Source organism: Lactuca virosa, chromosome 7, assembly GCF_052849685.1.
Source record: "Lactuca virosa cultivar CGN04683 chromosome 7, Lactuca_virosa_CGN04683_v6, whole genome shotgun sequence".
Classification (NCBI taxonomy): domain Eukaryota; kingdom Viridiplantae; phylum Streptophyta; class Magnoliopsida; order Asterales; family Asteraceae; genus Lactuca; species Lactuca virosa.
Genome location: NC_136432.1, coordinates 34,312,664 through 34,324,341, shown reverse-complemented (window position 1 = coordinate 34,324,341; position 11,678 = coordinate 34,312,664). Strand labels below are relative to the sequence as shown.

Here is an 11,678-nt window from a genome sequence, read left to right as displayed (position 1 = left end):
TGACCAGATGAGGAAATACACCCTTGATTCCACCACTTGAAGACCCGGAAGCTACTTTAAAGAAGAACAAAGGAAAAACCGTTGGAGAATCTGCATCTTCAAAAAACTCACCTTTGAAGAATATCAGATCTGTTTTCAGCAAGAAGAAGAGCAGTAAATCAGGAGGATCCAGCATTTCCTTGGCGAACGAAGACCCAATCAAGGAGGACATCGAGTATGAATCTGAACAAGAAGAAAGTGAATTTGAAGGGAGCGATTTAGAAGGCGGATTCGACACCACCATGGCTAACATCGATGAAGTTCCCATGGGCGAATGGAAGAAGAAGATGCGTGAAGACAGCGGTCCGGGGCTCGTGCAACTCGCGATTCCCACAAACGCAAATTTTGAGCTCAAAGGCCACATACTCGCCCAACTTAAGGAGATTCCATTCTATGGAAAAGATCACGAAGACGCGTACAAGCACCTAGAAGAGGTCAGCGACATAGCCGACTATTTTAATTTTCCTAATGTGGCACGCGATACCGTTTTACTTCGTATGCTTCCCGTCACGTTCAAAGGTGCTGCAAAGGATTGGCTCAAGTCACTCCCTCCCGGATCCATCACTACATGGGCTAAGATGAAAGAAGAATTTATTGATCAATTTTGACCTCCCTCAAAGATAGCCAAATTAAAGAAAGCTATTGCCAACTTTGAACAACAAGTTGGAGAATCCTTATATGAGGCGTGGGAGAGATACAAAGGTTTGCTAAGAAACTGCCTGCATCATAATCTAAATAGTTAACAAGAAGTCTCCATTTTTTATGATGGAGTAAACGTGACAACAAGGCAATTACTTGACTCGCAAGGACCGCTCACAAAGAAGGCACCCCCGGTGATAAAGCAACTAATTGAAGAATTCTCTAAGCATTCTAGAGAATATCATAATCCTAGGAATAATCCAATTATAGGGGAGGTGAATTCTGTTTCTAAGGACATGGCGGCAATGATGGCAATGTTGAAAAGCATGGATAGGAGGATGGATAAGATGGATCAAACAATCCATGCTATTCGGGTTGGATGTGAGAATTGTAACGGGCCTCATCTTACTAAAGATTGTGATTTGGATGAGAATGGAAACAAGAAAGCCCAAGTATTCTATTCAAGCGGAGATAGATTCGATAATGATTGGCGAAAACCGAAGAAAGAATGGCTACCATATGATGAGTACAAAAAGGCGAAGGAGGAAAAGTTTAGACAGTAAGCAAGGGGTTTTTACCAAAAGGAGGAGCCGGTGCAAGAAAGGAAACCAAACTTGGAAGAAATGCTCACTAAATTTGTAGCTGCATTTGAGAAAAGACATAATGACCATGATGCTGCGATACAAGATACAAGAACAATACTAAGGAATTAGCAAGCATCTATTCATAACATTGAGAAACAGCTACGGCAGCTGGCCCACCAAATCAATCAAAGACAATCGGGTGATCTTCCAAGCAATACCGAAAAGAATCCACGAATGGAGCATTTGAATGCTATAATAACTAGTTCTGAAACAATTTTCACTCCTCTGACCCCTACCCAGAAGGCCTCAATAAAGGTGCAAGCAGAAGAAACAGGAAACTCGAATTCAGCAAAACCCAACTCGACTCGCCGAGTCTCAGTCGTGGACTCGACGAGTCCAATGCCTGAAGACAAAACTGTTTATTCTTTAAAGCCTTCCAGGCCACCTTTGCCATTTCCGATTCGAGCCATACCTGATGATCAAGTTAAAGAGTATAGGAAGTTTCTGGAGCATGTAAAGGCCCTTCAAGTCAACATTCCATTTGTTGAAACGATACTTCAAACGCTTAAATATGCAAGCTTGTTGAAGAGTCTCTTTGCCTCTAGAAAACATATGGCAGAAGTAGCTGAACTAGTGTTGAATGAGCTGCCTGAAAAGAGGGGTGATCCGGGAAGCATCTCCATACCTTGTCAATTTGGGAACATAATTGCTACTCATGCGTTGACCGATTCGGGTGCAAGTATTAATCTAATGCCATATTCTTTCTTAAAGAAGCTAAATTTACCGGAGCCAAAGCCGATTCATATGAAGATCCATCTAGCCGATAAGACAATAATACATCCAAAAGGAGTGTGCGAAGATCTTCTCATCAAAGTCGATAAATTTGTTTTACCCGTGGACTTTGTAGTGATTGACATGGAAGAAGACCTTAAAGTTCCAATCATTCTTGGGAGACCATTTTTGAATACCGCTTGTGCATTAGTCGATGTGTGCGAATCTACTCTAACACTAAGGGTGGGGAACGATTCAGTGGTGTTTAAAGCAGAACAAGAGAAACAATATGCAAGGACAAAAGACGAAAAAGTTTCCTCAATAGATTTGGATGAGGAAGTGTTAGAAAGAGAGCTTGCACTTTTACAAGAAGAAAATCCAAGTCAATTTCTATTACCTTCTGGAGGGAATTTCGATGCTGGAAAAGATTTAAAGGAGATAGAAAGGTTGCTAGAGGAAGCTGATTCAAAAGAAACAATAAAAATTGTGGAAACCTCACCGACTCGCCGAGTAGCATCGACTGACTCGACGAGTCCAAACGAGAACTTCAAAAATGCTGAAGATCTTGTCCTGCTACTTACAAATCCCCTTTCTGGCCTTGACGATCACACTTTTCCTGATCCTTTGGAAAGTCCAATAGAAGAGAGTGAAATTGTCGAAAATTTTTGTGACTTCCAACACGCACAATTGGCTTACCTTGACACGATGATGCAAAAAGAGGAAGCAATTCAGCTTGACAAGAAGGTAAGTTTGGGAGAAAAGGAGAAAGCAAAGGCTTGGAATGATGACATGAATAACTTATCCATCGAGTCACACATGGCTAATCAAGAGATCAAGTCAACTACAATAAAAAAAATCCAACCTCGAGCCCGAGTTTCTACTAATTATGAAGTATTTACATTTGAACTACCGGATTCTTTAGTATGTGATGGAAGTGAGGAAGAATCCTTAATATCAAGTGATGATGCAGTGGCAACTGTATGGGAAATCGAGATTGACAAAGAAGAAGTACAAAAGATGGGTCCAAGGAACGGGGTGAAGAAGAAGAAGATTGGGAAACAGATCAAGTATGCAATTGAAGAAGATGTCACAAAGAAAAGGAATGAAGAATTGCGACAGGCATATAAGAGAAAAATACACGCTTACAGGACAAAGTATAAACAACAAAAGATTAAGCGTGAATTCCCGATGAAGGAAAACGAAGAAACGTAGAGCGGGAAGGAGTCCAGCTAACGACTCCTCAAAAAGAAACGCTTAGCGAGAGGCAACCCGACAAAAGAGTTTGTTTTTCTTTTCTTTTTCCGTTTTAGTTTTCGTTTTTTTTAGGTTTTATTTAGGATTGTGCTATTTCAATCTTCATTTTTATCCATAAATGACTGCTTGAGGGTAATTAAAGCCTAAGAGTGGGGTGGTGTGATTATTAAATAAAGAAAATTTTGGAAAAAGAAGTGTTTTGCACATATTAATAGACTCGTCGAGTCTACACGCAGACTCGACGAGTCCTTACGCAGAGATGGATAGAATTCGCGACACAACTCGCCGAGTCCATACCATGACTCGACGAATCAGTTCGATTTACTGAAAAAAAATAAATTTTACATTTCTGTAAAATTAGGGTTTTTAACCTAATTGTAAAACTTTTTCACTTGAAACGGCCACCACTCCCTTACTCGACGTGCCAGAATATTTCTCTCAAGCATCATCATATCTTCTTTGATTTTTTTTCACTTTCTGCTAAAAAGGTATGAATTTCTTTTGATCTTAATCTTAATGACTTCAAATTCTGCAGAATAATGAACCAATTTTGGTTGCAACTCCGATTTTGACTACAATAGACTTCTAGGGTTTTTAACTTTTGTCTGATTAGGATGTTATAAATGGAATTGGTTGTTGATTTACATTTAGTATGCATTCCGAGACAAACCCTTAGAAGAAATTTTGAGTTTTGATGGATGATTTGTCCAGATCTGTAATTGCGACTCGAGGAGTTCATACGACTCGCCGAGTCTGTTCATGGACTCGACGAGTCGACCCCTGAGGCAGTCCCAAAAATTTAATTTTAACATTTACATGTTTTCTGGTTTGTATGTCTTTACTATTGTGCAGAAAATGTTTCCAAGAGGTGGACAAAGTTCTTGGGGTAACCAAGGAAACCATCCTTGGTTAAATTTTCCAAGAATTGAGTCGGAGTCTACAATGAAAAGATGGAAGAAGAAGCTTGTTGAAGTTAAGAAGAAGGAGATTTGTGTCCCAAATGCGATTGATTGGGAATGGCTGGGGAGAGTTCGTTACGAAGAGGAGTTAGCCCCGTACCTTGTCAAAGTATACATGCGTGATGGGGTGTCTATTACATGTGATGGTTGGAGTCGGCTATTCCGTATACAAGAGTCGGTGTTCATGGAGCTATATTGGGAGTTTTTCTCAACTATCAGTTTCCGTGGAGGGGACGACTACTATAGCCCCGGAGTGGTCACTTTTTGCCTTGGTGGTGAATTTCGCCAATGCAGTATGGTTGAATTGGCTTGCAGACTTGGTATTTATGACCAACAATTGATCACCACTCCTGATTTTGGCACCTTTCTTGAACAATGTCACAAAGGGTTCCCGGAAGGTGTTGTGGGTTCCACTTGGTGGAATACCATTGCTAACAAAGTATATATCCCCCAATCCGCTCAAGAGGGGAGTATATGATCACCAACCCATAGATTGATCCACCGCCTTATTGCAAACACAATAAACATGCGGAAAGATGATGATAAGGTTCTAAACCTTGATGTTTTCTACTTGTGGAGTATTATTACTCCGGATATTTTCTGCAATCTTCCCTACTGCATGACATCTTACTTAGCTGAAGGGGCGGTGAAAGATCGCAAAACTTCAAAGATAAATGGCGGGATGTTCGTGACCCGCCTAGCCAAATCATATGGGTTGATGGAACGGGGAGCTTGGAACTTGATGAAAATGGTCCCGACCCCTCCCTTTAATCCTATTCTTTTTCGAAGGGCTAGAATTATTGAGGATTATGGAGGGGGACACTATGCTATTCCACATGATGATGTTGTGATCGGACCCGAGGAGCCGAGTAGGAGAGTGAGGCAAAGACGTGGGCAAGCACCTCCCGACTCACCGGTTATTCCGGTGGAAGATGAAATACCCCCGGAATGGTTTAATGTTGAAGGAAGACAATATCAAGATGATTTGGGAAGAGGCGTGAATTTTGCCAACCGGTCCTTCATCCAATTGTTTAACCACTTCAACATCCAACATGTGGACGGGGGCCAATTTCCTTATATACCAACTTGGGAGGAGAGGATGAATGCACGCAGAAGTGAAGCTAGTGGAAGTGGAGCACGAGAGGAAGATGCGGAAGAAGACATGGAGGATGAAGATTGAATTTTTATCCTTTTATATGTTTGGTTGTTTTGAGACAATTTCTATTTTGTTTGCTTGAATTTGAGTTAGGGAATGCTTGCAAGGGGTCTAGAGAATGAGAGAAAAATGAAGAGTCAAGTCTTGGTGAGAGAGGGTGAAGTATTGAGTCTAAGTATCGAGTCCGGTTATAGAGAGGTTAAGGAGTGAATAATTACTGAAGAACAAAAGAATATATTTTTGAAGTTTACCGAGAGCTGGATTTATGGCAGAATCTGTTTTTGACACCCAGTGATGGACTCGTCGAGTGCATATACCAGACTCGATGAGTTCCAGTATGATTTAACGATTTCTGCCCTTTCACGCTAGTACTCGGTGAGTCACCTATTGGACTCGACGAGTCGTTCATCATTACACCTCTAAAGCTGTTGATTCGATGATATGTTGTACACCACTTGACTGCATTTTGTTTGAGTTCAATTCCTGAGAATTTCCGAGAATTTTTCCTGCATTTTTAGAGCTAACCACACGAGATTTGACACCCGAGACATGGATGAGTTGTTCCCATGTCTAAAGTCGATTGAAGATGGAGCTTTAAATGAAGACGATCAACCTCGCAACTACTATCCCAGGGGAGTTTGTTCCAATTCCCTATTTACTTTGTTATTTTCTTTATCATGCATAACATGCAATGGGGACATTGCATAATTTAAGTGTGGGGTAGGGGGTTGGTTACATTAGTGAAAATTTTAGTTAAATTTTGAAAATTTTAAAAAATTTTGCATTAAGATTGCTAGGGCTAAATTAGAAAATTTTTGTAAAAGCAATTAGGGTTCATGCTAGTATTATGTTTGATGATTTCATGAAGACCCAAATGTTTAGTTGAGTCAATATACGTTCTAGTGCATTTGTGGCCTCCTTTATTCTAGTGAAATCATGGGACAAAAACACAACCTCGCTTAGTTTGAGGGATGCAATATGTTTAGCATCGTGTATTTGAATGTATCCAGGAAAACTAATACTTTAACCAATAAGGGTTGAAGTTGAGCGCCCCTTCTTAAGAATGTAGGATTTGAGTGAAAAAAGTGAGATACATGTTAAAAAAGAGAGAGAGAGAGAATTACAAGAAAAGTTTGAAGAATTTTGGAGCAATTAAAGTGAAGATCAAAAGATCAAAGTTCTGAAGAAATTCAAAAAGTTGAAGATACCAAGAATCATAAAGGTGGTGAATTCAAAGAAATCAAGATCAAATAACAAAGAAGTGAAGAATTCCAAAGAGCTCCATTGTGGTATCAAAAATTGTAATTTACTAGATTATGTATGTTTGGGTTGCTTGACCAAAAATATCTTGAGGTTAGGAGGTTTCTGCGGATGGATTCGGAGGGATGCATAAAATGAGCATTGTTCGAAAGAAGTGGGCGAGTGTTTATGAGGATTGTTAGTATTTAGAATTGAGGGGGGTTCTTAGGAAAATTTTAGACACAAATGCATGCGTTGCGGTCTTGGCATAATGGCTGGGTTCGATTGGGATTGTCTTATGTGATGCTAGAATGTTTAAAATTCAGTTTTGCTTGGGGGCAAGCAAAAGTCAAGTGTGGGGTATTTTGATATGTGCATGTTTAGCCCTATATTTAGTATAGATTTTTATCATTTGTTAGCTAATTAATTGCATATTATGGACAAAAGGTACTTAATTATGTTTGAATTATATTTTCAGTCCAAAAGAAGTGCTCGGAAGCAAAAGGAAGCAGGAGCAGCTATCGGGAAACTTTGGAGTGAGCAAAAGAAGAAAGGACCAAAAACCACAAAGGACTCAGCGAGTCTGGCATGGACTCGACGAGTTCCCACGAAGATTCGCGAAGCAGAAGACTCATTGCCTTGCCGTACACGGGGATTTAATGAGGGACTCGACGAGTCGGTCTTGGACTCGACGAGTCGAGTCGAATCTATAAAAGAAGCCTTCCAGATCAAGTTTTGAGGAGGTTGGAGAACCCTAGAGAGAGGAGCTGCGATTTAGAACGAAGAGAGGCATCTGGAAGAGTGAAGATCCAACCCAATTCTAATTTTGAAGGATAACTAAGGCATAATTCGATTTCTCTTGACTAGATTTAGTACCTAAACCATGTTTATGTTATTGAATTTTGTTTTTGAGTTTTCTACTGCCTTAATCATGAGCTAAACTTTTTAGCTTCTGTTTGGGTAAGACAAATTTGAGACTATGGTTTAATTAATGGTAGGATTAACTCTAAATTGGTGATTTTGTTAAATCAAGCTTGTTAAAGATCCTTATGCATTAACCATAACTATTTTCTGTTAATAGGAAGGCAATTAGGCTGCATGAACATCTCTTAATTGTTTACCTCATGTGATCTATGTGAACACTTTATTATGTGCCTAGGATTAGCGAATGTGAAACTAGGATTAATTAGAGAATGGGTAAGTTAATGTGTGAGCTTGTTTGATAAACCAACAACAAGAGGCTAATTGAATTATTAATTTAATTAACCATTACAAGTCTTATTTAACCCGAATAAATAACCTAGAGAATTAATTAATTTAGACAACTGGCCACTGCTTGAATTAGTTTATTTTCTAAGGATTAGCGATAGCGAATGTGAACCTAATCACCTGAATCGGTAGCCAACAAAAGGTTAATCCATTGCACTATTACCATTAAATCAACCATAAGATCAATTGAGTCGAACCTGAACAGAAGTCCCTTTAGATATTGAATTTAGTTGGTCTTTGCTTGCTTAGTTGTTAGTTAGTTATTTAGTTTAACTGTTAGTAAGTTTCTAGTCTTGTAAAACTAGAGAAAACCCCATTTTATTATTTGTTTTAGATAATATTAGTAATTAATTTAGTTTGTCGTTCCCTGTGTTCGATACCCTACTTATTTAACTATACCACAAATGATAGGTCCACTGCCTTTGTGTGTCTAATTTATAATTGAAAAGTAGGATTAAAACTAGTTGGTTTTACACACATCACTTGCCCATTAGATAAGGGATCATATATTCCTCCATTCTAGATATCATATGGACTGAGACATGGATTATAAATCATTCTCTCTGTCCATTTGTTGTTTCCCGATTTCCGATTCATGACGACCGACTAATTGAACAAATCACATTAGTCCTGGCTTGGCCAAGCACTCACATGTATCATCATTAAATCATCGAGGGGCCCACAGATATCGCTTTTATCCCTTTAAGGGTAAAAGGAATGGATAAACTTCGACTCATATGGCTTTTTCTACTAGTTGTTGAATCATACACAAAGGCACGTTTTATAACATCGAGTTACCAATGCGTTTTCGTGCAATCAATGTATAACCAACTCATAGTAACAACTCATATCTCTAGGTTTGAAGAATATAGGATATTATCGTCTCATGATCACTCGTGATAAAATCCATGAAGTGATTCCAATGAGCGTGGGTTGAATCCAATACTCAGAAGTTATGAGCACTCATGAGTGTTGTAGCACCACTTTGTCCAACATCTTAGACCTCTACAATCCAACCCATGACAGTCTTCAATCATATCTACTTCCAACATATGACCGACTGTGGATGGTTTGAATAACTTAGTCATTCAGGAAGAATGACCTAGTTATTCTGGAAGTCAAAACATGCAAAGTGAAACATAAGAATAATCGAATCCAATATGGTCTCAGAACTTATGAATATAAATAAAAACACCTTTTATTTATCACCATATTGATTACACATTATTCATTGTATACTGTTTCAAACTATCAACTTTATACTTGAATTAAAACAATACTTGTCCCATGCTCCAAGCATGTATACTATGTTTTCTAAACACTAGTCATGCCATACTCCAAGTATGCACCTTGTGTTTGTCTAAACATTAGTTATTCCATACACCAAGTATGCACACTAAGTTTGTCTATGATCTTTACTTTGTGAAATAGATCGATTGAACATAATTCCAATGATACTCATTTCAGAATCCCAATTCCTTACCGCAAATGCAAGAATTCCAAATCCTGCCATTTACCTAAATCTGTTAGATTCTAAACTTATATGCATTGATCCTCTTGTAATGATTATGCACAAAGTCACAAAGACTTGTCAACAGACATTACAGAGTATTCCAAAGGAGATCAACTCCATGGACCGAAGTCTCAAATTCAAAGTACATTCCTTTGAACATCCTTCTTGCATTAAGTTTCCAAATCTTACATAGATTTGATGAATAACTTCCACCTATGGGAATATTTCCATATTCTCATTTTGACTATCACCTCTGAACAAGAGTTGCCTCTTTTCAGAATATGTCAATATGGTCCTTCCCAAAAATTTACACTATACTTCCAACTGTCCCTGAGCAACCAATCTTTGGTAAACCTTAGATTGTTCTCGACAATTGCTTAATCAAATTAGTCATATCCAATTCTAGACTTTTCCCTTCTTAATGCCCTGAGCATTTGGAAAATTTAGAAAGGATAAATATTATAGCACATGCAATCGATCCTATATCTGAAGCATATGGGACACGATTCATGCTATAAAATTTTATTTGCCATGTTCTCAAAATTTGACTATGAGGAGGGATGCCGTAATCATAATCGAATTTTGAGAACGCAATATATAGAATTTTCTTATGTTGAACCATTCCAACATAAAATTCATATATATATCATTGACTAAAGGTGATTAAAATCTCAATCTAAGCTTTTAGAATTGAAATGAAGTATAATTTCCTCTCCCTTAGTTATAGCAAAACAACTTTTCCCAATTGAAACCTTTTTGTTTTCTATAATTAACATTGCTAATTTGCAACACTTAGCATAATTATCATGCTCCCACTAACATGATGATTATTAGCATAATACTTATGCTCCCACTAGCTTTGACATGTACTTAGAAATCAGCTGGACTTCTAGAAATCAATACGTTATTGAATTTCTTACCAAAGTTCAGATTTCTGATATGATATGCTTTGATAAAACTTTATCAAAATCATACACCTTTACTTAGATAGCACACATGTGTGTCTAAACAATTCCAGAACTATGAAAAGGGATGTCGTAATCATAGCCCCAATTGTTTAGACCTTTGCCATTTCTCATAAGTCCATGTTAGTGTGCCGGTTAACCACACGAGCGACTTTGAGAATGCAAATATCACAACTGTTATCTACCTAAAATCTACTTAGTGAAAGCGTTTTCTCACCATCATTTTCATGAATCGGAGAGAAACCTTATGCCACTTAGATTTTATGGTGTATGTGTTCCTTTCCATGTGAATTTGTCAAAACCATAATCACAAGACAAGGTTAGTGACAAATCCAAACTCATATGGACCGAACTTGTGCAGTCTTAACTTTTTGCCACCTGGCAGCACAAGGGCCTGCCATTGCTTCCAAGTTGTTATGCAACCAACTGAGAACTCTCAGAACTCATATGCAAAGCCAACTTTAACTGGAATGGGCACAGAATTAGGAATATGTCAACAAGATAGGTTATAAACCTCACGTCGTGTGCTAGTGTCAAACTACAGGTTTTTATTCTTGATTGGATCTTGAAATTCTTTCAGGATCTCTAAGACTCCCACTGTCCTCTTGACATATAAGACTATCTTGCCAAATATTCAAGAGATAGTGCGGATTCTTTATCAAGACAAACACTTCACACAATGGGCCTTAGTTGGTCTTTGTTTTATCCAAAACATCACAACTTACCAATTTCAAATGTACAAGAGTAGAGCACATTTCACTCTTACATTTGACAAGTGTTAATAAACCTTCTTTAAGATGTGTCACTCAAGTTACAATCTTGGAGTCTGACTCTAAGAATTGTTTTGGAACGAAGTATGAGTCATCTTCTTGATTTAACCATTTCAACAATTCACGATTCCTCTTCTTAGCCATAAGAATGCACTAAGATGTCCTTAAAAGACCAATTGTGATATGGTTCTTTAATCATTAAGATGATCACAAAACATGATCCTAAAGTACTCTCCCATCTTTTCAGATTTAAGAAACTTTTATCTCTCTGCCTAATTTGATTCTTCTCATTCATTCTGCCATACATTGAAACTTTTCCAATGTTTCAGAATTATACTTAAACTTGTAAGTATAATCATATTTACTAAACTTTAGTAAATCATGACGAATAGTCTTATCGATCTTTTGTGGTGGACTTGACCAGTGCACACGAATGTCTACTCGATCCCTTAGTCCTTCACTTGACTCACATATACATGTGAAAAAGGTATTAGTCTTAATTTTCCAAAGATGAAAATTC

General features: G+C 38.0%; 1 non-coding gene across 1 annotated transcript; it reads right to left on the bottom strand.

The window, feature by feature from the left end:
* Nucleotides 1-665: 665 nt before the first annotated feature.
* Nucleotides 666-772, bottom strand: LOC145127934 (small nucleolar RNA R71). Its single transcript, XR_013716539.1, has one exon. It is a non-coding gene; the product is annotated as a small nucleolar RNA R71 (small nucleolar RNA).
* Between the last annotated feature and the right edge of the window lie 10,906 nt (nt 773-11,678).